Source organism: Hesperophylax consimilis, chromosome 26 (assembly GCF_061612785.1).
Source record: "Hesperophylax consimilis isolate HC1 chromosome 26, BYU_Hcon_1.0, whole genome shotgun sequence".
NCBI lineage: Eukaryota > Metazoa > Arthropoda > Insecta > Trichoptera > Limnephilidae > Hesperophylax > Hesperophylax consimilis.
This window is the reverse complement of record NC_142861.1, coordinates 16,583,163-16,609,634: the sequence shown is the minus strand read 5'-3', so window position 1 is coordinate 16,609,634 and position 26,472 is coordinate 16,583,163. Positions and strand designations below refer to the sequence as shown.

General features: G+C 32.1%; 1 protein-coding gene across 1 annotated transcript in view; it reads right to left on the bottom strand.

Annotated features, from left to right (window-relative positions):
• The window catches only part of LOC149411199 (ATP-binding cassette subfamily C member 4-like), a 92,582-nt gene extending 86,883 nt beyond the window's left edge, over positions 1 to 5,699 (bottom strand). Inside the window, exon 1 of the mRNA XM_089647289.1 lies at positions 5,372 to 5,699. The gene's annotated coding sequence lies outside the window, so the exon portion shown is untranslated. The remainder of the gene's footprint in view (positions 1 to 5,371) is intronic.
• Between the last annotated feature and the right edge of the window lie 20,773 nt (positions 5,700 to 26,472).

Sequence of the window (26,472 nt, the reverse complement as noted above, 5' to 3'; positions counted from 1 at the left end):
ATGCGAAATTGTACTACTCTCCCTTGTATTACCCTTAACTTTTATTCCAAACTTGCTTTTAATTAACATTTTAGATAGAGGATTCAATGCTAAGCAAAACCAAAGAGGACTCAATGAGTCTCCTTGAAAAATCCCTCTTTTAATTGAAATGCCCGGTATTACTATTTTCTTACCTTTTAAATTGATAAGTAAATTGGTATTCCAAAAGGACATAATATTTTCCAAAAAGCTAATAATAATGGGGTTAATTTTATATATTTTTAATACTTTGATCAGCCACGAGTGCGGGACACTATCGAAAGCCTTTTGGTATGTAAGTATGTAAATTACGTTTTCGAGTTTGAATCTGTTTTAGAATTACAGAATCGATAACTAATTGTTCTTTACATCCCATATGTTTTTCCCATCCCATTGTAAAATATTTTTTTCATCTAAATGAGTATATATTAAATCTGTTAAACAAGAGGTTAAAATTTTGTATATTGTCGGTAAACATGTAATGGGTCTGTACTGAGAAGGATTATTAATATTTTCGCTTTTGGGTAACATATAAGTAATACCCTTAGTTAGAAAATTTGGAAAATTTTGAGGTTGACTGACAAATTTTGAAAGATTTTTTGCCAAAAGAGGATGTAAAGTAGTCAGACGTTTGTACCAAAAATTATGTATCCAATCGCAACCCGTGGCTTTCCAGTTATGAGTATTTTTAATAATTTTGGTTAACAATTCAACCGATATATTAGAAAAACTCATTTGTTCAATACCTGAAAAATTGAGTTCTTCATTTTCTATCCATGGAGTTGACTCGTTATGTTTTATATCTTTACTCCAAATTTTAGTCCAAAAATCGCGCATATCTGATTCAGATGGTAACGGAATATTATTATTCGAAATAATATTTTGTTTATCGTCAAGTTTGGAATAAAATATTTTTTCATTTTTCTGAAATAATCTATTATTATTTTTTTTATTATACGTATAATTATATCTTTTTAATCTACTAGCTTTTACGCCTAATTTTTGTTTTAATAAATCCAATAAATCATTGATTATATTTTCATTATTATGACTATCAATGTTATAACCAAATTTTCTACCAATTTCATCTACATGTCTCAAAATTTTCCTACTTCTATTTCCATTTTTATATTCTATTACTCTAGCTATGTTACTTCTTAAAAATACTACATCATTTTCTAATCTGATCTGCCATTCTGGTTTACTATAACTATATGATCTATCATCAGAGGATGATAATTTAATTCCTAACTTATTACAAACAGTAATCGCACTAGCGTATACTATTGTATGAAGATCTAAAAAACTAATTTCGTCAAATATGATTTTTGGTAAAATTATGTTATTTAATTCAAAAATTAATTTAGATAATTTCTTTGACGTATGCAATTTCGGTAATTTTGGTCTAACTGTTGGCTCTACATCTATATATCTGTTTATATTATTATGAAGTAAGTTAGCTAATTCTACTACATTTTCATCAACAAAGTTTAAATTTGCAATGTTGATTTCCCTAAGATTATAAATAACGGCTAAGTTATTTGAATCTACTGTAATATCATTGGACATTTCGACTAGAATATTATCCAAACTATCTACATTCAATGCATCTGATATGACATTGTAACTTGTGTTAATTTGTTCTAAATTATTTCCCCTTTGCAATCTATCTGCTACTTCTCTTTTAATCTGTTCTAATGTGACTACAGAAATTAAATTATTTTTGAAAATAGCTCGCTTTTGGTCTGCTAATCTTTGTTCGCTTACTTGGGCAATCGGATAATTTTGTGAGAAAAGTAAATGTAATTTTTTCCTATATAACAACATATCTGTTTCTACTTTGGTTACATAAAAATATGAACGAACAATGAACATATTGACATCGTTCGTCCATTTCATACGCTGTCTAGGAATACCTGCTTTTGTTTTTTGGGGTCTTAGACTATCCATGTTCATCTGTACAGATGACATAATAATCCCCTGTTCATCTACGTTAAATTATAATTTTTATTGGAATAACTTTTAAAATTTATGTCCATCAATGTAACATTTAACCACTGAAGAACAAGATAATATTAATACATCTTACTTCAGCCTCACAACATCCCCCAATTGGGGATCCCATAGTCTCACTGGCTCCATACGGGAGCAGTTGGGACTCTTGTGAGGTATTCACTATAAAAAAAATAAAAATAAAACATCTGAAAGAAACACGAAACAAGACAAAGAAAATAAAAAAGCAACGAAGTTAATTTTAGTTGAAGTTAATTTTGATTTTTGAATATGAGATCAACAGAAATGACGCCAAAAATTAGGTCGCAATGGCCAAGTGGATGAGGCATTTTCCAGACAATTTATTAAAAATTGTCAAATTATTTGTATTCCCTTTAAAAACGGGCATTAAACGATTGAAATGAAAGGATTCTTTAATAAAAATATGAAAAAATGTTCCGATATATTCTGAATGGATTAATATTTCATAAGGAAATGGATTGCAATCATGTTTTCAACAAAATTTTAATAAATCAGGCATACTCTTTGTTTTCCGTGTAAGACAAATATCCTGGGTTCGATTCCAAGTAGCGACCTATACCTTTTTAATTTTCTGTGTCTTGTTCTGTTTCATGTTTTGTTTAGATTTATTAGTATTAACTTCTTCTTCAATGATTTATATATTTTTAGTTTATATTATAATTTTTATTCCAGCAACAAGAACCTCAATGGCAGTCACAATTTAATTTTCTTGCTCCTAAAATCTTCAACAATTTACCAATAGAAATAAAGTCAATTGCCAAATACGACAGTTTCATTAAGGTGCTTGGGGACTTTTTGATGAGTGAGTGTGATAGTGTCGGTAACCTGCTTAGAGGTGTATATAGGGTGTATCGGCACGTACCCGACAAACTTTAACCAGCTATTCCTTAGCACATTTCGAGTGAAAAATGTTATGGGCACTTTGCTGTCCGGTAAAATTTTTTTTTATAAAAAATTTATCATTCATATTTTCACCACATGTCACCACTGTTTTATCCTTTGTCACAGTTTGAAAACCCATCTGGCAATATTTTATTCGAGTTTCGTTGAATAATATACGTACGTACCTACATTGGCGCGTTTTTACAATCACAACGAAATGGCACGGCACCATTCATCTCATTTTTAACTATTATTATTTAGTGTGTATGAAAGAGCGAAGAAGCTTTTTGACACACTTGCTAATAACAGCTGTTGAACACGAGAAACAATGCCAATGACAGTGACGGAGTGTGGTAGTGGTAAATTACAGTATTAATTTTGAGTAGGTACCTACGTACTTAAACCGTTCTTATTCTAAACATTTTTCCCTTAACTCTGAACCATTTCACAAATACGCTTCAAATAATAATAGTTAATTTAAATGGAATATTTCTAAACGTATCCGAAAACTAAAAACTATTTTTGAAAGGTGATAAAATACACTTTCAAATTTTATTAATATAAATAAAAATTACATTTTTGGTATATTAAAATTTTGAAAGCGAACATAATTTTTTTTCAATTGCTATCACCTACAATCTACAACTTTTGTCATTTCATATAAAAATAATTGGTAAAAAAAATCAGAAAATTTCACTTTTTAGTTTCATAAAAGTGCACATTATAATTATTCTGTGGTTAACATCTAGATTTGAATATAAAGCGTTGTGTTTTCTATTTGTAACAGATTATACTTAGATTACATTTCTCACCATGAAAAGGAGGTACAACTCATAAGGTGAGACCTTATGGGTTGTTCCCAAAAACGAACAAGTTAGCCAGACGGGTTAAAAGTAATTTAATTATTATTTTTTAAATTGACTAGTTTAAAGCGCTTTTGATGTAAAATGTATTATTTCAATATAAATTGCTTGATAGAGATTAGTCGAGAACGTTTATTACCGCATTAATTTACGTCATATATAAATATCAAAATAGGTTATGGTTTCCTTGTTTCAAAGCGTAAGTAACTAACAAAGTGGTATAATAAAATATTGGAGATTAGCTAAACTAACGCTTTGCGGTTTCATGTTAGAAAGCATATTAGAGGCAGACACCACACTTACTGAAACTAACTTCGTAACTAACTGATAATGATAGCTAACTTCCTATAGAGAAGGGTACCGTTAAATTTACATTTTTCAATTATAATCTTTGCACAGCGTCCTAGAGGCGAAAAAATGGCGCTGTAGAAATTGAAAAATATTCAAAAAAAAATGATACATAATTAATGAGCTTATTTTATTTTATAATCAATGTATCAGTTAGATAACAATAAGGATCAACTATTAATTTCATTAACCGAAAAAGATAAATAAAACTATTTATTAGCAATTTTGTTTTAAAAACGGATAATTTGACGTTTTTCTTCACACCATGCAAATAATATTTAAGTGTTTTAATTGAACTCAAACTAACAATCTATAAACCTACTTTTGGTTCTTGAGTTCGTATTTTTGATTAGATAAGAGAAGAAAAATTTTACTTAAAACTTTTTGAAAAAAAATTATTTTAAAGAAAATATTCCCGGGTTACGAATAACCTGACAATATTTTAAAATCTCCTACTAGCGCCACAGTAAGCGGAAAATGTTGCTTGTGTTGTGATGGAGGACTTGCCAGCCGAGGAATTGAACACACTACGCCTGGGTGGGACCCAAACGCGATGTCAACTCAACCACCGACCGGTAAATCTAACATTTTAAAATTAGAACAGATTTTTACTTGGTGGCCATTGTTGTTGATGTCAAAGTTTTAAGGTTAGTTTTTTTCTTCCCTGATTTAAACAAAAAGATGTACCTACCACCCTAAAATAGGTTCTTGGGTTATCAGTTTGGGTTTAATTAAAACATAAATAAAAAAACTAGCATTAAATAAAAATAAATTATGTGAACATTGCGTGAAGAAAATACGTCAAATTCTCCGTTTTTTTTACGAAAAAGCTACTGAAATGCATTATTTTCGATTTTATGAAAACTGAAATACTTACTTCTCATTGAAATATAATTGATACAATGTTTTTCTATTAAATGTGCTTATTAACCGTGTCTCCATTTTCTGTATATTTCCCAACATAACTTAAAAGAGATTAAACCCGAGAATCCAATATATAAAATTAAATCTTAGGCACAATATTTTATTACGACATATTATAATCAAGGGCACAAAAGATAACATTGAACAGATGTCGCTATTTAAAATTCCGAGAACAGCAACTGAAAACTTAATTTTACACAGAAATAATCTTTTGAGACCGATATTAATTTCTCAGACCAATTTAAAACATAACATAAACAATAAAATCAAATTTATGGCCACATTAAGAAAAATTGTATTACCTTTCTTTGATAACACTTTAACAACAATAAAATATCACTAAAATTAAATACGTGAAATTTAAATTCAACAAATTTATATAAAACGCTTTTAAACAATTGATTTTATACAAAAAACACACACATAACACAAAAATTCACAAAACACAAAACTTTGCATAAAATTAGTTTATTTATTATTATAATTTTTTAATCAATTGGACTCACTGACAAACTGAAAATAAACTGTCACAATAAATTGATAAGGCGTTTGAATTATTTAAATCTTATTGTTATTATATTTTGTACGTTTAGCTGCGGTTTTTGGCCTAAACGAGACAACCGTCGCAGCTCGGAGTTAAAAGGCAGACTGAGCGAATCACTTGTGACAATAAGCAAGCAAACGCTTTGAAAATACTCAACGAGTCACATTACTAGACTTATTTATACAATATGTTTTTTATCGAACTATTGCAGTATTTTCCGTCATTGATTATTCATCTAGGTACGGAATACGAATTATTGCTCGCAATGGCGTTTAATTATGAAATATTTAATTAGAATGATTAAGTAATTTTATATTTCTATTTGTAGTCTCGTACATTAGTTTATTTGAATATCTTTATAAATAAAAGGCAATATATGAGCCCTATGGACTCCAAACTACTGGAACAGGGGTGTTTGAGGACACCCGAGGAAGATTAAACGCAATTAATGAGATAAGGAATCAAATAAAAGTCATGGACATAGTGTAGTTTTTTAATAGTAAACATGTGATATATGGAGATAGAGTTATACAATTAGAGGCTCTATGACGTGTTAATACCTCGTCGAAACGTGTTCCTCTATTAGAACACGATGAGCGGTGCGCGCAGACCGGATTCGGTAGTTTTAGTTAGACTGGAATTAAAGTCATATTACGTAATTTTTTCCAGTGGCAATGTGAATTTCATGATAAATACGCAAAGTGGATGCTAGAAAAAATCGGGGACGCTCGAGAAATACATGAATCAAAAACTACTTAAGTGTGGTAAATGTGGCATACCTGATGAACTAAGAAAGGTATGTAAGGAGAATGTACGACGTGGAAGTGAAGGGTAGAAGTCGAGGAGGCAGGAAGAAGACATGTCACGATCAAGTAAATCAAATACTTATTACAACACAATAATATTATTTCCACCTTAAAAATGCACTCCGTTTTCAGGTACACTAGAATTTACAACCTCAAAACTTGACTGCAAACCATTCAAGTATGGTACACGTCAGCAAGTATGATTTTTTTTAAAGAATTACAAACGTACCTATATATATATATGTTATTCCTGACAATATTGAAAGTCTGCTACCATCATAATGAGCTGATGATGAAGAAGGACTTGACTGGCCTTTGTGGGAACCCGACGCTTTTGATCGCTAGACTCTAGACTATTTCATTTAAATCATCGTCTGAAGTTGGAATTTTAAAAACTCGGTTGCCAGGGGGTTAATATCAACTGTTGTATTTTAATATGCGTCGAAGCCTTAACTTGTGCTAGAGTTTTTGTTTAACCCTTTAACTAATTGCCAAAAAAAATGAAAAAGTTCAAATAACTTGGCTAATAGTAAAGTAGTAAAATGCTAATCTTGAACACGATGATGTTTATACATGAAATAATAAATAACCAGTTACCGAAATACTTTCCAGGCGAAATTATGTACAACAACGCAATTCACAGACATAACATAAGAACTTACAATGAAATTAGGCTACCAAAAAAGCATAAAGGAATGCAATATTATAATGTGCTGCCAGAAAATATAACGTCTGCCCCAATTGATTTAAAGGGTTTTCCAATAAGAGGTGTTATTTTGGATAGCCCGCTATTTCGGTAGATGTTACTTTTGAAGCTGTCATTTTTTGACATTTGACAAGTAGAAAATACGCCATTAATAAAAATGATCTTGAATGAGCTAAAAAATCTTTGCTGATTGGGTCCTTGAAATGCGTGAAAATGACTTGGAATTCCATCGAAAAATCTTCTTGAGTGATGAGACCCATTTCCACCTCGGTGGCTTCGTCAACAAGCAAAATTGTCGCATCTGGGGCTTGTAAAACCCAAGAGTTATTGTTGAAAAGCCTCTCTATCCTCAACGTGTGACTGTTTGGTGCGGTTTATGATCCGGCGGAGTCATTGGACCTTATTTTTTTGAAAATGAGGCTGGAGCAACAGTTACGGTGAATGGATTGCGCTATCGAGAGATGATTAATATGTTTTAATGGCCGGAATTGGATGGTATTGATCTGGACAACGTTTACTTTCAACAAGACGGCGCTACGTGCCACACAAGCAACGAAACCATTGATATTTTACGATTGAATATCAAAATAACACCTCTTATTGGAAAACCCTGTATTTAAACAGGATTGTAGAAGCCATATTAATCAAAATAAATTGTAATAAATAGTAAAAATGTAATCATACATGAATATAATTAATAAAAAATTACACAAATTATTATAAGCATCAATTACTCGCCTGAAATGTCCACATTGAAAATATCTCCCGAGTAATAATAAATGCCGCCGACGGGAATTAAACCCACACCTTCTGATGTCCGGTCAGCTGCTCTGGACCTCTGAGCTGCGTCGGCTTATTCCCAACCTGCCAAATAATTCAATGTGTACAAGTACTTCAATCGACAATTACTGCTTATTATATTGTTTTCACCTGTAAACAACCAAACTCGCACCTTCTGACAGGACATCATATATTTAACCCATCAGAGACGATCAAATCGATCGATCGAGACAATCGAATCAATTTAACATCATTGCGCGATGAATTCTCAAAATTACGCGCAGTTAGGAGAAAAAAGTCGATCAAATAATTTATATTCCTGCAGATTGGATGATTAATACGTGGCGCTCATTACCAAACAGATACTTCTCAGAATTAATGACAGGTAAACATGAACAAGGTCACCATTAAAAAATATTAAAACTCTCAGATAGAAGTCTTGTTACCTTTTATTTTTACTGAAATTATAGACAGCCCTGATTTAGCGAGTATAGTAATTTTTTTTTAATTGAAACAATAATTTATTACATTGTAAGAAACAAACAGCTTTTACATAATATACAATGATAGATATAAATATACAAGTTAAATGAAGTCAAGCCACAAAAGTTTCTTATGCTAAAGTTCATTGGAAATGAAGTTTTAATATCTTAAAATTAATTTGGTGTTAAAGGAAGGGGAGAGGAAGAGGAAAATAGGAAGAGGATAGGAGATGCTCTTGATACATTCCATACTCTCATATTAATAATCGATCGTACGCATTACTTCATATCGATATCAGGACTGAGTCATTTAGATAGTCGCTTGTACCTAGATTGTATGCAGTTGGCAACACTTTCACAGAAATTGTAGATGTGTTCAACTGTATGAAATATAGTTACAAGAAGGCTATAATAACTATAGTAATAATTACAATTAAGGTTAACATAATATTTTCTTCTGCGTGGGTTCTATATACCTAATTTTAAAAATTCTAAGAAAAAGCCTGTATGGATCTGTAATATAAATAAATAAGCATGAGTATTAAAAATATAGTATTTTTTATTTGTATTATGAACACAGAACTTTCACGAAGATTTATTTTATCGAAATCATCAGTTTTTTCGCAAATGCGTGATAAAGAAATAGGTATAAACACTACTAGTTTATTTCAGCTTGTACAATAAAATATGTTTTCTCAGCAAGTAACTTTACTCATAATATTTGATTTATTTACATATTTGAATGTAAAACAACAATTAAAAGTCGTGATTTTGTCTAAATTATGTTATTTGAAAATTTATGTAAAAAAATGAAGTTTGAAAACGTTATTCTAAAAATTTGAAACAGAAAAAGAAAAAAATAGGGTTCAAAATTTTTTCAGGGTTTTTCTGTTCCAAATTTTCTTGTAGGAATCGCTAATATTGTCTTCAATAATTAAATATTAAAATTTGAGGCTTTACTTATTAAGTTATTCCAAAAATAAATATTCACCCTAACTTGCAGAAAAAGACAAAAGATGTCGCACATTAAAATAAAAAATATTTTTCTAAGACACTGTCTACATTGCATTTAGTTCGGGTTAAATCTTGCGAACATACATAAAGATAGCAGCCAATACAAAAGTACGGTGAGAAAATAAAGACAATATTTGGTAGTTCTTATTCAAAGTATGATACAGTTAAATATGACCGAAGGAGATAGGGTCACATTAGCTCAGTTGGTAGAGCGGTGCCTCGGCAAGGCAAGGGTCTTCGGTTATGTCAATTAAAACTACTACTTTGAACTTTGGATAAGTTAGATTTTGATTTATTATTTCCTCTTTAATATGAAAAACGCCTTAGTCATCATTCAATGCAGTTAAATCTTTTGCGAATATAAATTATAATATTATGACCACTATAAATATGTAATACGTTTATGTTTTTTTTCAACCGCAAGTGAATTCATTAAGTACATCGTAAAAGGTAATGCAAGCTGGATAAAATTTAGATTTTAGACAACTGAAACTATATCCACTAAAAAGATAGTCAGATGTGATGAGTCATGACTCATAATAACTCATCTTCTCGTGAGAGAGTTCGATTTTTACGCATGGCTTTGTCTCGGGAATGCTGGGTATCTGATGCCTTAGTTCTAGGAGGGATGCAGTGTTACCAAATCCCCCGATTTATCACTAAACTTCATCGCCCGATCTACCGTTTTGTCATCAATATCTCCCGATTTTAACCATGGCAGAATCTTGGGAATGCTGGGTATCTGAAGCCTTAGTTCTAGGAGAGATGCTGTGTTACCGAATCTCCCGATTTATCACTTCATCTCCCGATCTACCATTTTGGCATCAATGTCTCCCGATTTTTACCCTTTGTGTAGCGCCGTTTTTATGAAAAATAATCTCAAGCGCCATGTGTTAGGACTGTTACTTGTTAGGTTAAGTTAGGCAATTCGGCGCCCGGAACGGACTGCTCCGATTGCGCCCGCATAGGGCCGGCCCTGATAATATTAAGCCAATTATATATTTTTTTATCGCATTTGTAATGTTTTTGTTTTGTACTGTTTCTAAAAAATAAATAAAGTATTTATCGATAATGTCGATAACTCGTCATTGTTCCCGAGCACGACTGCAGATCGCTAACAAACAAACAACAGTACACGTAAAATGAATGAAGACCACTTAAGAATCATATGTGGTGAAGAAACTGGACCAGCTGTTGCAGCGAAAGAGTCCACCGCGTCCACCAACAGTGCCAGCACGAGGTTCATCATCCGTCCAGGTATGTGTCTGCTGCTAATAAAGCGCTGACACCTCACATTGATAGTATTGTAAGTTCCTCTCGTCCTACAAAGGGTTTTGTACCTCATCGGGATTGCTCTAGCAACAAAATAAAAATATATATAAATATACATATTTTTTTTAAGCATAAGGTATAGCAAATATCTAGTACGGGTATTTGCTATTTTTATTTATTTGTGTGTTTAAATTACGATATTTAGGCTATTCAAGAATTATTTTTTTCTAATATTCCCACTATCACCCTCAGTGTGTTCGAGTATATGGACACAATAGATTAATAGGTGTTTTCATCCTCTTCACATTCCCTACAGCTGTTGTAGATGTTATAATCCAGTGGTAGTGATATCCTATATTCCCACTATCACCCTCGGTGCGTTTCTTTCCATATCGAGTATTTTGGCACAATTTAATAATTGCTACATCTTAATCTTCTTCAAAATTCCTTTAGATATATTGACACAAGATAGTAATAGGTATATCTTAATCTTCTTCACAATTCCTTTAGATATATTGACACAATATAGTAATAGGTATATCTTAATCTTCTTCACAATTCCTTTAGATATATTGACACAATATAGTAATAGGTATATCTTAATCTTCTTCACAATTCCTTTAGATATATTGACACAATATAATAATAGGTATATCTTAATCTTCTTCACAATTCCTTTAGATATATTGACACAATATAGTAATAGGTATATCTTAATCTTCTTCACAATTCCTTTAGATATATTGACACAATATAGTAATAGGTATATCTTAATCTTCTTCACCATTCCTTTAGATATATTGACACAATATAGTAATAGGTATATCTTAATCTTCTTCACCATTCCTTTAGATATATTGACACAATATAGTAATAGGTATATCTCAATCTTCTTCACAATTCCTTTAGATATATTGACACAATATAGTAATAGGTATATCTTAATCTTCTTCACAATTCCTTTAGATATATTGACACAAAATAGTAATTCCTATATCAACACAATATATTAATAAGTATATCTTAATCTTTTTTTAAATTCCTATAGATATATTGACACGATATAGTATTTCCTGTACTGACACAATACAGTAATAGGTATATCTTAATCTTCTTCACAATTGGCGCTTTCCTCTTCCAACAGTTGCATATATCTCCCGGGGGTAGTCTTAATATACCCACTAGCTCTAGTATTTTTACAATATGTTTTCACTATTATAGATGAGTGGGCGTTTCTTCATCCTTTTCACAAGAGATACTTTTGCTTTACTCTCCCAACAGCAGCAACACGTTTCTCCTAAAGTTGCTGTGTTCATTTAAGAGTCCTATAATGATTAGACTGATAAAAGGTTAAATCCACTTAAGAATTTGATTCAAAATCAACCAATTTTATTCAATCTAAAAATCACGTGAGAAACATTGACTATGGAAACATATACCCAGTTACAAAATCCGCATGACGCTCAAAGAATCAGTTTCCAATCAATTCAAGTCTGCAAACGAGCAATTGAGGTCTGTCACGGGGGAAATCCCAACATAAATACAAACATAATAACAACGAAAGGTATTGCAAAAAATGGTAAAGACGCACCAGAAGTGACCATTTACGCAAATGGCCGTCCAAACAGGTTTTTTTTTAAATTTCGGCAATAAATTAATAACAATCTGTTATTATTGTTTTGACTTCACTACACGGAGACTTAAATTTTTTTAATATTGTCATTTGTTCAGAGAACTATATAGTAATTGTATTTCGTAAATAAACGGATTATTTCCTCTCATGTTGTCAGATGTATAATCACCATTGTTTCAGCAACAAATTATCTAACCTAAAATCTCTCTTACCTCCAAATGTATCACAAAAGTTTCTCTACATTTTCCAAGTCAATTTTCTCTAAAAATGTTAAAAGTCAGTTTTTTTTAAATCACGTCGTCATATTTTCTTCTTCTTAAAACTTTCTAACATCCAGCTTGGACAATGGACATCTGCCTCCGCAATCAAAAAATTCCCACCTCAACAGCGTGTTTCAATATGTTCCTATTTGGCCCATATAAGAATAAGTATGTTGAGTGAAATTGGAGCAGGTGGATGAGTTTATGTATTTATGAAGTATGTTTACGAGAGATGGGAAGGCTGACAGAGATATTGAAAGAAGGATAAATGCAGGTAACTCCATTAATGGAGGACTGAACGCAGTTGGCGCTAACAAAAAATTGTCCAAAGAAGCGAAGTTAGCAGTCCACAATGGAGTGCTGGTACCTACCCTGATGTATGGAAGTGAGGCATGGAACTGGCAAAGAAAGGATGAAAGTAGATTTAATGCTGTTGAAATGAGATCCCTGAGGCGTATGTGTCGTAAAACCACGTTTGATCGTGTGAGGAATGTGGAATTCGCAAAGAGTGCAAGACTGATATAAGCGTAATGAGTAAGATTAAGAAAGGGACGCTTAGATGGTTTGGGCATGTAGAGCGAATGAGCGAAGATAGGAGTGTAAGGAGGATATATTATGCAAATGCGAATGGTAGCAGAAGTCGGATACTCGAGTCGGGCCATGTCAAGAGTCAGAACAATAGAAGAGTATGTATGAGACGATGCATGAATGTGAATGAGGCAAGAAGTGTGTGCCAAGACCGAGTTGTTTGGCGGTCCGTCCTCTCTGCCTACCCCTGCGGGGGAACGGCTTGATGGCTAGTTAGTTAGTTAGTTAGTTATGTTGAGTGAAAAATAATATATCTTAAAGTGGATACAATCAAATAGATATACAAATTTATTCTGAATGTCAATGTTTGTTTTAAATATATAAAAAAACGATTAAAACCGCAATACACTAAAACGCTCTGTGATTGGTCGTCGTGTTCTGAGACCACTTACACAGCTACCTCACAGATTGGCCAATGTTGTGCTAAATTGCGCTGCGTATACTACTGCTACCGTTACTGCTGTTTACAAATTATTTCAAAAGATTTGTTTTTTGGAAATCTCGCTAAATGCTTAAATTGTTTTTGTTTTTCTTTTCATACCAACCCGAGGGGGATTGACCTTACTGTTAACCGACAGACCGAGGTACGTCGGATTAATAAAATAATTTTAAAAATACTGGTAGAGAAGTTAGAAGGTGAACATTCATAATAACATTGGAAGGAAATGTTTATTAACGGCGCTCTTAGAAAACATAATACAGGGTTTTCCAATAAGAGGCGTTATTTTGAATAGCCCGCTATTTCGGTAGATGTTACTTTTGAAGCTGTCATTTTTTGACATTTTACAAGTAGAAACTACGCCATTAATAAAAATGGAACGATACACGCTTCAACAACGCATTGAAGTTATTAAAATTCACTTGAGTGAATCAAATGCAAATCATCTTGAGTGATGAGGCCCATTTCCACTTCGGTGGCTTCGTCAACAAGCAAAATTGTTGCATCGGGGGCTCGAAAAACCCAAGATTTATTGTTGAAAAGCCTCTTTATCTTCAACGTGTGACTGTTTGGTGCAGTTTATGGTCCGGTGGAGTCATTGGACCTTACTTTTTTGAAAATGAGGCTAGAGCAACAGTTACGGTGAATGGATTGCGCTATTGAGAGATGATTAATGATTTTTAATGGCCGGAATTGGATGTTATTGATCTAGACAACGTTTACTTTCAACAAGACGGCGCTACGTGCCACACAAGCAACGAAACCATTGATCTTTTACGATTGAATATCAAAATAACACCTCTTATTGGAAAACCCTGTATTTTAAATTTCTTCTACTACTTAAAGTAATCTTGATTAATTAGCTGTATGGATTTTTATGATTTATTAGCTGTACTCCGCACAACCCGTTGCTATGGCTCAGTCTGTCTGTGCAGAAAAAATAACAAAAGCGCGTGTTGCTTTTACGTCCAACAGATGGCGCTGTTTTTACCGGCCACAGATGACATCTTTATAGTATATATAAAACACATGCGTATTCGAACGCAATGTTGTGTCAAAATTTCAAAGCAATCGGTGAAGAACGGATATTTAAGATTTTGAACAAAAGAACATTTAGATCTTATACCAAATACAATGATAATTGAAATTTGTTTACTATAGACCATACTTATTGATGCATTTACCAACCTATTTATAAACATAATTAACATGCACAACATATATATTGTATCGAATTACAAACCAAATTAACTTTTGCTCAAAATACAAAACAAATTATTAAAAAGATTGCCAAAAAAATCTCACTGTTGGGAAGAATAAGAAGATTCCTTAACACAATTTCCAGTAAAAATGTGTGCAACGCAATTATTGTACCACACATAAATTACTGTAGCAGCATCCTATTCTTATCCAACGACGGTTTAATGAAACAAATGACAATTCTACAAAATAGAGCAATGAGAACCATATTGAAGAAAAATAGATACACAAAAATGTTGAAGGAGTTAAATATCTTGTCATTTAAACAAATTATTTACTTTAGTACCATATTTTTAATCTACAAGATAATCAATGGCCATACGTCTAGTGAATTCCTAAGAAAAATTGATAAACTACAGAACAAACACACACATGAGACGAGGAAAAGAAATGAATTGAGACTCCCCTTCAGGAAAAAAACACAGAGTCAAAAGTCATTGATGTACGGAGCGTTGAAGATATTTGGAGAGCTACCAGAAGAAATAAAATCAGAAGAAAACATAAAAACATTTAAAATTAAATTACGAAAATATGTGATTGATTCATTTTAAATGTGTAACTATAATTATATGTATGTAAGGATTGTATTAGGACATATATAACTATGTACCTACTTAAAATACTACAATAAACAATAAACAATATGTCGATCCTGTACATTCATCGCAGCGAGTCATCACTAAAATGTTCTGCACTTAGAAAAAAGTGTGAGCGTTCCAAATTCCTGATAACATATTAATCATTCAGAATATATCGATAACACGTGTTCTTTTCCTAATAAATATCATGACGGAATGCGACAGTATCAGTGTTTCTATGAACACGTGTTTCGCCGTCCTTTTTTTCATTACAGGCCTGCAGTCCAATTTTTAACAGCAAAACAAATATCTTGACCAGATTTTTAATAAATTAACAGTATTTCGTCATCAGTAAGTTTCCTCCGTTGTTAAAAGTTGTGTAAAAGAACAGTTTTAAACGTCTGGGGAATACAGCACGAGAGTCCTCACTGTTCCCAACCGACCGTAAGATTTTGACATCCCTAATCTTGGGAGGCTCAAGGTAGTGTGGAGAGAAAGGAGATGGGGTAAAGGATGATGGAGTTGTTCCTGGCTATTCAAATCTAGTCACCAACCACGGCTGAAGCAACTTTTCAATTGTGAATGCTGATGGTCTTACACCAGGGCAACACTGAGAGTATATTCCACTCTGCCCCAAAAGGCTAGCACTAGCACATCGTAAAAAGTTTTATCGATAATATCCGTTATTTTTTAACACCTCGAGCTGATCGCCAACGAAAAACCAACTATAACTAGTTCATCTCGACTATATTACACATGTTTTGTCGACTTGAACTGTTGTTTGTTCGTTGGAGATAGTTATGCCCGGAAACGTTGGTAATTTACCGATATTTTTTCGATAAAAAATCGAGAAAAAAACATCGCCAAAAAGCATATTTAATTTTATATTGCGAAATTTAGACAGAAATATTTAAATGTTTTATGATCATTCTCCAATGAACTTAATTTGCAAAATTTTTAAATAAAACCAATACCGAAAAGTAGGAGATTTTGAACTTGAGCCTGAAACATTATTTTTTCTGGGCTGATAAAAATACTCGAAAAAAAAAATTTATAGCTTAAAAATTAACAAATGCTGATTCGGAATATACAAGTTTTATTCGTACAAATTAAAAATCGTAATTTAAAAACGAATAAAACACCATGTCATTAAAACTAACCGTTTGGTTTGTATGACTAATCTGCTGATTATTACAACCAGTCTATCTCAGTACAAATCTATGGTCTAAATTTTCTACACCAGGCTAATTCGTGGAGAATCCCCAAATTTGCGGAAAATTACAAATATTTTTAAGAATTGGGTTATTTGCGGGAAGAATTTTGCTGTGGGGAAAATGCAGTGATTTTGTGCATTTCTTGATTAACCAACCATATTTAAAAATAATATTAACAATTGTGATGTATAGTAATAAGTTGGGTATTCAAGAAATAGATGGCACTAGTCAGAAAGCTTACCCGACAGATGTCGCTAGAGTGTAGCAATTGCCTGTGGGATATTATTGCCGGACAACAAGCTTCTAGAAACAGAGAATTACCAACCCTCGGGTAATGAACAGTGTAGCTAAATTCAGACTTATTTATTGTAACGTAAATACACGCAATTATTGTAAAGAACCTTTTACTTTATCAACAGTTCCCAACACACTAAATTTGCATAGTAAGCAGAGATATAATAACAATAATTGTAATAACGCACTATAGCTCGTTTTCGATTGCAGCAAATTTTCCAAAAAAAAGTCTATTATTAAAGCCTGAACGAAAGAGAAAATTCTAAAATGACCAGAAAATAAAAATAAATAAATGCTCATTTCAATAGAATTTCGTTTCACTTTGAAGGTAAAGGAAATTGTGGGTATTTGAAAATCTCTTAATCTCTCGGGATAATTTAGAACATATATATTGATAACACTAGTCCACATTCATATTTGATCCGATAAAAATGTTTTAATGCAGGTTTTTCAATACCACAGATTTGATGCGTGTTTGGGAGACCCGAAAAATAAATATTTGTATATTATTTTAACTATTCAATAACAAAATAAACAAGTTATAATATTTAAATATATACAAAATATTAGTAAGAAGTAGTATTTTGAGAAGGTCATTCATTGATAAATAAAAATAAATTTTAAAATGCAGTTCTTTATTTCAAAGGCCAAGATGTGTTCTAGTCGCAGTTTTTAATTAATCTGAAATATTTCTAAGCGATTAAATTTTCAAACTAAAAACACATAACAAATTATTATAATCAATAACTAGTTTCCTGAAATATCCATACAAATTGAAAATATCAAATTCAAATTTCAAATTCAAATTTCAAATTCAAATTTAAAAAAATATTTAATGCACTAAAATACAGAGTACAAAGTGTATAGGTAGCTTATAGGTTACATCCTATTTCTTCCAGCTAACACGACAAATACACATCATATTACATAACCCAACAATTATATGTTAACAAATGTATGTAAATAAAAATAAAAAACATAGGTATTTAATTTATGCAAGGTATTCATTTAAGGCGTTGCCATACGTAGTAATGCAAACTCATGTGTTTTTGGTTTGAAAATTTGGTCGCCTAGAAAATTTTCAGATGCTTTAAATAAATACCGCGAGTATAATACATCCTTGGCCTTTGAAATAATCGAGTATTTTTTACATAAATCTTTTTATAAGCCCAGAAAAAAATAATTTATAAGGCCTATGAAAACTGCTTTAAAGTTCAAAATTTCCTACTTAAGAACCCATTTTCGGTTATGGTTTTATTGTATAATGTGGCAAATTAAGTTATTTATAAAATGATCGAAAAACATTTAAATATTTATGCCTGGACATCCACAAAATAAAATAAAAGGCACTTTTGGACATGTTTTTTTCTTGCCTAAATCAAAACAGCTGGATGGCGTTAAGCGGGAATTTAAGCCTTATCGCCATCTACGTAAGGAGTGTTATTGAAAGGGGCTCGATTCAAAATATTACACGACGTATGGCATCGCCTTAAGGTGTAGTGACATTTGCTTAAGAGAAATGTTTTTAGTGATGATTTAAATTTAAGTATGTCGGTTATTTGTTTGATGCTACGTGGAAGGTTGTTATATACTTTAATGGCCATGTAGTGTGGTCCTTTTTGAAATATAGTTTTGTTTGCTTTTAGGATTAATTTTCTGAAAAGTTTTCTGTGAACCTTGTAGCGTGTTTATGTGTTGAGTTTTTTGTGGGAACTTTTCTGGAGACGATCAAACTAAAAGAGTAAAAATAAATGCCGCCGACGGGAATTGACTTCTGATCTCCGGTCAGGTGCTCTGGACCACTGAGCTACTGATTATAATAATTTGTTATCCTTTGTGCCTATCCATAAAAAAATCTTGTCTTATAAACATTAGTTTACCATCATAAAAAATAACAAAAACACACGATTTTGCAGAACTTCGTATAATCAGTCCCTTTTATTATATATTTACCAACCGACAAAGTAAAATAAATATTTTTTTATATATGTAGTTAAATATCTCCAACAATTAGTTTAATAAATACATTTCATTGATTAGTGTACCTCTCCTACGTACCTAAATCCGGTATAAAAGCAGATAAAACCACTTCCTTCGAAATTAAACTGCTTTTAAGTGATACAATAACCACATATTGGTTAATAATTATGTGGGTATTTATTTCATATAAAAAAGTAGATGAAATATTTTCTTCTTCTTTTTATTTGTTATTGTTTTGTCTCTGTATTTACATCAATTATTTATCTCTGCTTTACATTTTAAATGTAGGCTGAAGAATCATCACTTTACGTTTCTAGAAAGTGGTGGACTCTCGTCATATTATCTGTCGACAAAATTTTCCTTATACTGACTATCGAAAAGACTATCGACGTATAATGCTTATCGCCATCTATTCTGCCTACCGGGATACTGCAGCGCTACGGAAATGTTCCTGGGGGGACGGGTGCACTCTTTCAAAGCGCTTCTCCGCTACCACATGGGAAACTTATGGCGCAGACTACGCCAATCAAACAAAACAATCATCACTGCCATGGTTGCCTGGATGGAGTCTGATGGCCCTATGGAGACGGGAGATGTCCAAATATCCTCCATAAACGGCTGCTTACACACATTTTTGTGTTTATCTTTTCTCACATAAATTCCTCATTGTTTTGTGCCTATCTATTGTATTATTATTATTCTATTATTATTCAATTATTTTATTGCATTGCATTGCACTATCCCTGCATACATTCTGGAATAAATTCTTATTATTGTTATTGTTATCGATTATCGACTAGAAAGACATAGACATCATATATTTTTTTTCATTTTTCGGGAAACCGACGGCTTACATTTTATATCAAAATAAAACCTGTTTAGAATTTCCTTCTTGTAACTTTACCTATAATAAGACAACATATAAAAAAATAATAATTGTTTTTAAATATATAAAACAAAAAAAAATCGCTCATGACAATTAAGAAACACATTTATTTTACACAGTTTATTCTGGTCGTAATCAGAGATTTGCAAAATGGGTACCCAAAACCATTTGAAATGCAAAATGGAAATGGGTCAAAAATTTTCCATTTGAAAATGCAAAATGCAAAATGGTTTTTAGAAAAGCATTTCAAATGCATAATGCAAAATACCTATTTTCAAAATGCATTGAAAATGCAAAATGGTTTCTCAGGTCAAACAATTAAAATAATTATAGAATTTTTAAACAATTTTGTCGTTTAATAATGGACATCAATGTAGAACAAACATATTACATGATGGTAAATCCAAAAACACCACGACTACAGATTATGAAACCACAAAAAATTTGCGCGGGACAAATGTTGCCAACGTAAAAACATAGAAACTGCTATTGGGTTTATAAAAACAGTTTATTTTTAAACAAGTTCTGTTGTGTGATTATTATTACGCGTGAGAGCTGTTTTGCTCTCTGAAGGCATTATCAAACTGTTACGCGTAAAAATAATTACACAGTAGAACTTGTTTAAAAATAAACTGTTTTTATAAACCCAATGAAATAAAGCACATCTCTGTGTGCAACAAACACATATAATTGAATATATAAAAAATAAAATGGAGTTTTACAAATTAAACTTGATAACAATAAATAGAAACTGCTATCTAACATTTAATATTACAGCGTCATGGCCACATGTTCAGTATTTGAATCAGTATTTTTTGTAATGGTCACTCACTCAATTGCCAGGGCTCCTACCAGGGAGCAACTTGACGAATGTAAATTATCTCTCATAGCGAGGTTGAAAACCGACTGATATTTGGGGGTTATTAAAAAAGGATGAGTAAAGATAGTAGGAAGAATGTTGCAAAAAAGCATTTAAAATGGAAAATGCATTGAGAAAAGCATTTAAAATGCAAAATGGTTTTTAGAAAAGCATTTAAAATGCAAAATGGAAAATACCCATTTTGCATTTTGCATTTCCATTTGAAATGGATTTATTTGAAATAAAGCACATCTCTGGTCGTAATTGAAGATGTCATATTAAGACGAAATATCATGATAAAAATAAGACACGATATACAATACATGATTATGTAAACTTAATTAAATTAAACAACAACAATCAACCAAAATCAGTAATTCAAGGAGAAAACTTACCATAAAATTTTGCTAATTTATTAAAATACTTGTCAAATTTTGCGTATTTCTGTTAAAAAAGGGACATTGAATTGAAACGGGAAATTAACACGTTTAACAAACTGTCGGTAAAACACGACTATATAGGGATATCGGAACACGTGTTCATAAAAATTCTGATATTTTATAGTGAAAAGATTGAAGAAACACGTATTAATCTATAGAGCCAATGTCCCCCTGTTGTGGAAAGAAGGCTTAGGTACCAGAGAATACATTTTGTGGAATTTGGACATCGCCAGGTGAACTCTAATAAACGAAATAGCTATAACTTTTAATGGAATAATATGAACTGTGGAATAATACTGCTTCTGCTTCTTCTTCTTCTTTCGTATGGTGGGGGGGTCAGAGGGGGACATCTAGGTCTGCGAGTCATTCTAGGGCCTCAGGCGTCGCCATGTGAACCTCATCAATCCCGCCGGGGAATTAATTGAGCGGGCATTCGTTGACCACATCTTCGGTAGTCTGTACCGCACCACATTCACACATCGCCGACTCTTTAAGGCCCTACCTGTGCATCATGTGGGTGTGTGGCTATGGGAGCACCTTAACCTATTGATGGCGGATCAGGTTTTGCGAGGCAATGAGAACCCAGGCTGTCTCTCGGTGGGATCCTGTATGAGATGGGCATTTCCCACGTTGGCCGTTTGCCACTCAAGTATCCACCTATCTTCTGGGGTGAGAGGTAATTGGAAAAGCCTCTCTCCTTCCGCCCAGAAGGGTTTTCGGGACTTCAAGTGGCATGCCGGGTGGGAGATGACATCTTCGTGCAAAGGTATTGCGCTTTTTTGCAGCACCTTCTTGTATTCCCTAGTGTTTACCTGATCTATGCAGACCGTCTGACATCAATAATAATACTTATTAAGCAATATTTAAAAACATGATATTTGTTATTAGCTCATAGCTAGTTTCTAAACTGATAGTTTCCATAAAGTATCATCCGTTTCGTTGGTCCATCATTCATCTTCAAAGTTTCTAAAATATTTTTTGAAACATTTAAATGTTTTATGATCATTTTCTAATGAACTTAATTTGCAACATTTTAAAATAAAACCAATATCGAAAAGTAGGAGATTTTGAACTAGCAGTTTTTTTTTAGTCTGAAACATTATTTTTACTGGGCTGATAAAAATACTCGAAAAAATATATATTATGGCTTAAAAATCAACATTTGCTGATTCGGAATATACAAGTTTTATACGTACAAATTAAAAATCGTAATTTAAAAACGAATAAAACACAACGTCATTAAAACTAACTGTTTGGTTAGTATGACTAATATGCTGATTATTACAACCAGTCTATATTCTAAATCTATGGTCTAAATTTTCTACACCAAGCCAATTCGTGGAGAATCCCCCAATTTGCGGGGAATTTCTAAGATTTCCAAGAATTGGGTTATTTGCGGGAAGAATTTTGCTGTGGGGAAAATGCAGTGATTATGATCATTTCTTGATTAACCAACCATATTTAAAAATAATATTAACAATTGTGATGTATAGTAATAAGTTGGGTATTCAAGCAATAGATGGCACTAGTCAGAAAGCTTACTCCAGAGTCCGACAGATGTCGCTAGAGTGTAGCAATTGCCTGTGGGGTATCCTTGTCAGACTTCAAGCTTCTAGAAACAGAGAATTACCAACCCTCGGGTAATAAACAGTGTAGCTAAATTCAGACTTATTTATTGTAACGTAAATACGCGCAATTATTGTAAAGAACCTTTTACTTTATCAACAGTTCCCAACACACTAAATTTGCATAGTAAGCAGAGATATAACAACAATAATTGTAATAACGCACTATATTTCTTTTTCGATTGCAGCAAATTTTCCAAAAAAAGTCTATTATTAAAGCCTGAACGAAAGAGAAAATTTGAAAATGATCAGAAAATAAAAATAAATAAATGCTCATTTCAATAGAATTTCGTTTCACTTAGGAGGTAAAAGAAATTGTGGGTATTTGAAAATCTCTTAATCTCTGGGAATGATTTAGAACATATATATTGATAACTCTAGTCCACATTCATATTTGATCCGATAAAAATGTTTTAATGCAGGTTTTTCAATACCACAGATTTGATGCGTTTTTGGGAGACACGAAAAATAAATATGTGTATATTATTTTAACTATTCAATAACAAAATAAACAAGTTATAATATTTAAATATATACAAAATATTAGTTAGAAGTAGTATTGTGAGAAGGTCATTTATTGATAAATAAAAATAAATTTTAAAATGCAGTTCTTTATTTCAAAGGTCAAGATGTGTTCTAGTCGCAGTTTTTAATTAATCTGAAATATTTCTAAGTGATTAAATTTTCATTTCAATAGAATTTCGTTTCACTTAGGAGGTAAAAGAAATTGTGGGTATTTGAAAATCTCTTAATCTCTAGGAATAATTTAGAACATATATATTGATAACTCTAGTCCACATTCATATTTGATCCGATAAAAATGTTTTAATGCAGGTTTTTAAATACCACAAATTTCATGTACAAAAATCCAAATCCCTCCAATGTGCTATTTACTAAAATCAAGGTCTTAGATATTCGCCAACCATTCACTAAGACAAGCTTATCCTACATGCGTAAAAATAACTAGCTCGTGGCTCCACAACATCAAGTACAGACCCACTTTTCAGCAAACTTGATTTGAGAGCTCCCAAAAACTAGAACCACATTCGCTCAGCGACAATTCGGGTTCATCGCCCTTAAAATATACAACGCATTGAGCACTGATATAAAATCAACTAATAAGATATCCCTTTTTACTTTAGGTGTTAAACGTTGGATATTTGAAAGGGGGCGAGGATTCCTTAAAGAATTTCTAAAGACTTTCAAAAACTATTTAAAAATATATATATTTTGTATCTTCACCTTTTTTCACATTGTATAATTTGTATGACTACCATAACACGGGCATTAGCCTAATATGGTAGTTGAAAATTGTAATATTTAAAAATCTATAAAATAAAAGAAAAAATCATTAAATTTCAAATTTAATTTTCAAGATCTGTAAACGTTCTGTTCAAGTTCTGTTATTATATAATTATTGGCCAGTTGTTTCACATAATTTGAATGAAAACAGATCCTGAATAGAGCTTTCACAGAACTTAAAAATTAACTATTAAATTTGATGAATTTGATCAAATTCTGTGAATTAACTGGCCTTGAACTTGTCTCCTGGAATTGCGTTTCTTTGTGAGTCTTATTGTTCTGAATTCTAGATACCTTTCTAAGTATTGAAGTTCATTAGGTTAGCCACATGAAAGTGTTCGTTATCATATCAGTTCAATTAGTCGCTTTTTGTTGTATTAGAACTGCTTACCTCTCTTGTATCTGAAGAGTTAGAACTGCTTACCTCCCTTGTATCTATAGAATTAGAACTGCTTACCTCTCTTGTATCTATAGAATTAGAACTGCTTACCTCTCTTTATCTGAAGAGTTAGAACTGCTTATCTCTCTTGTATCTATAGAATTATAACTGCTTACCTCTCTTGTATCTGAAGAGTTAGAACTGCTTACCTCTCTTGTATAGAATTAGAACTGCTTACCTCTCTGGTATCTATATAATTATCTCCTGTTGTTAGCCTAAAGGTTCCATTTTTCCTTTCATTTCCTTTCTTTTTTGGTTTATTCTCTCCATTCTTCCATAACATTAATTCGGAATCTACTATGACTCCTATTTTTACAACTGAACATGGGCTGTTTACGTCCCTACTTACTCGTATATACGAGTATATATTAAATGTAATTGGTTCCATGAAAAATCAGGACAGTGGCAAATCAGCATTTTAACACTTTTGAAAAGTCATTAAAAGTAATGAAAAAAAACTAGCCACTAAACATAACCCTGTTTTTTTGTTTTTTGTGCATCACTTAAAATGAATTTACATAACATGCTTTAAAAAATTCTGATTTTTTTACTATTCTAATTTGTTTGGTTGCCATTATTTAATAATAATATCATGCTTCGGAAGAGCCAAACCCGACTAAAGAAAATACATGTATCCCCCTTGCATTTGTCATCTGTACTTGTTTTTTTTTACCACTCTTGTGTATCGCTCAGATTCAAGCAGTTTTATTTGAGGTGCAAATACCTGAAAGCTGTTAATTAAATATAAAATATATTACGCTATTTACCGCACATGGTTCTGTTTCAGATGTTAACAGAAAATTCCGCAGTAAAGAGTAGGTATTAGAGGATTAAAGGCATAAATAAACCACTTACTAGATCGATATCTTCGGGCTTTTTGTATGAAACAAATTGGTCCTAAAAAAACATAGATATGCCAATATATATACAATACAATTCTCATTCGGAGCCTACTTATTATAATATACACCAATGAAAAACTCTGAAAGTTTATTCCACAGACTTTCAGAGTTTTTCATTGGTGGATATAGTTAGGCAATCATATGACGTCACAATATTTCGGTTTTCGGTTGCAATTTTCGATCGGAGTTATACCCCCCAGACTAAAGAGTCCAAATTTTTGTTCTTTTATGATTTTTTAATGATTTGTCCATTTCTTACTGATTTGAAAAAATACGTCTTAAATTTCACCGGAGACCAAAATTATAAATACATTTTGTACTCCAAATAATGCCAGTAATCACTGGTTAAAGTAAGTCTAGTACATCCCTTTACACTCTGTTCATATATATTTTTTTTTTTCAGCCGATTAGTACAGAAGTGATTTACCCAGCCCATTTTATATGCTCAATATGATTAAAAATATAAACCAAGTTTTTATGAGTTTATATCCTTTTTATCGTCGCCTCTTCAACAAGATTTATGAAGGGTCCGGTTCTCAATGTACACATAAGTTTTTTTGTGTTTATTTTAAATCTGATACGCGAAACCTTTTAATAATTCGACTTTAAAAAAAAACTAAAAAAAGTATAACTCGTTCTTGATCCTGTCACCTGGAGCCGTTTCTATTGAGATTATACTGGATGGTTTGCATTTTAATTCAAAGAAGCGATTGATTTTTTTTTGACACAATAACTAATAAATTTTGTCATTATGTATATAGAAAAAACATCTCAGTTTGTATATTTTATGCGAGTAGATTGTGTCCTACTGTTGCCAAAGTTGAGAGAATATTTTGCCTAGTAAATGAAACAATAATAAGGAATTTTTTATTATTTTTTTAAAATAAACCGCACATGAGTCCCAACTGCTCTCAACCATCTGGAGCCAGTTAGACTATGGCAACCCCAATATATATGGGGTGTGTTGTGAGGCTGAAGGTAGTGGGAAGGGAAGGAGATGGGAAAGAGGAAGGTGGGGAAGCCATTTCAAGCAACCTTTAAATTCTGAATGGTGGTCTTACCCCAGGGTGATACTGAGAGCATCTTCCACTCTTGAAAGA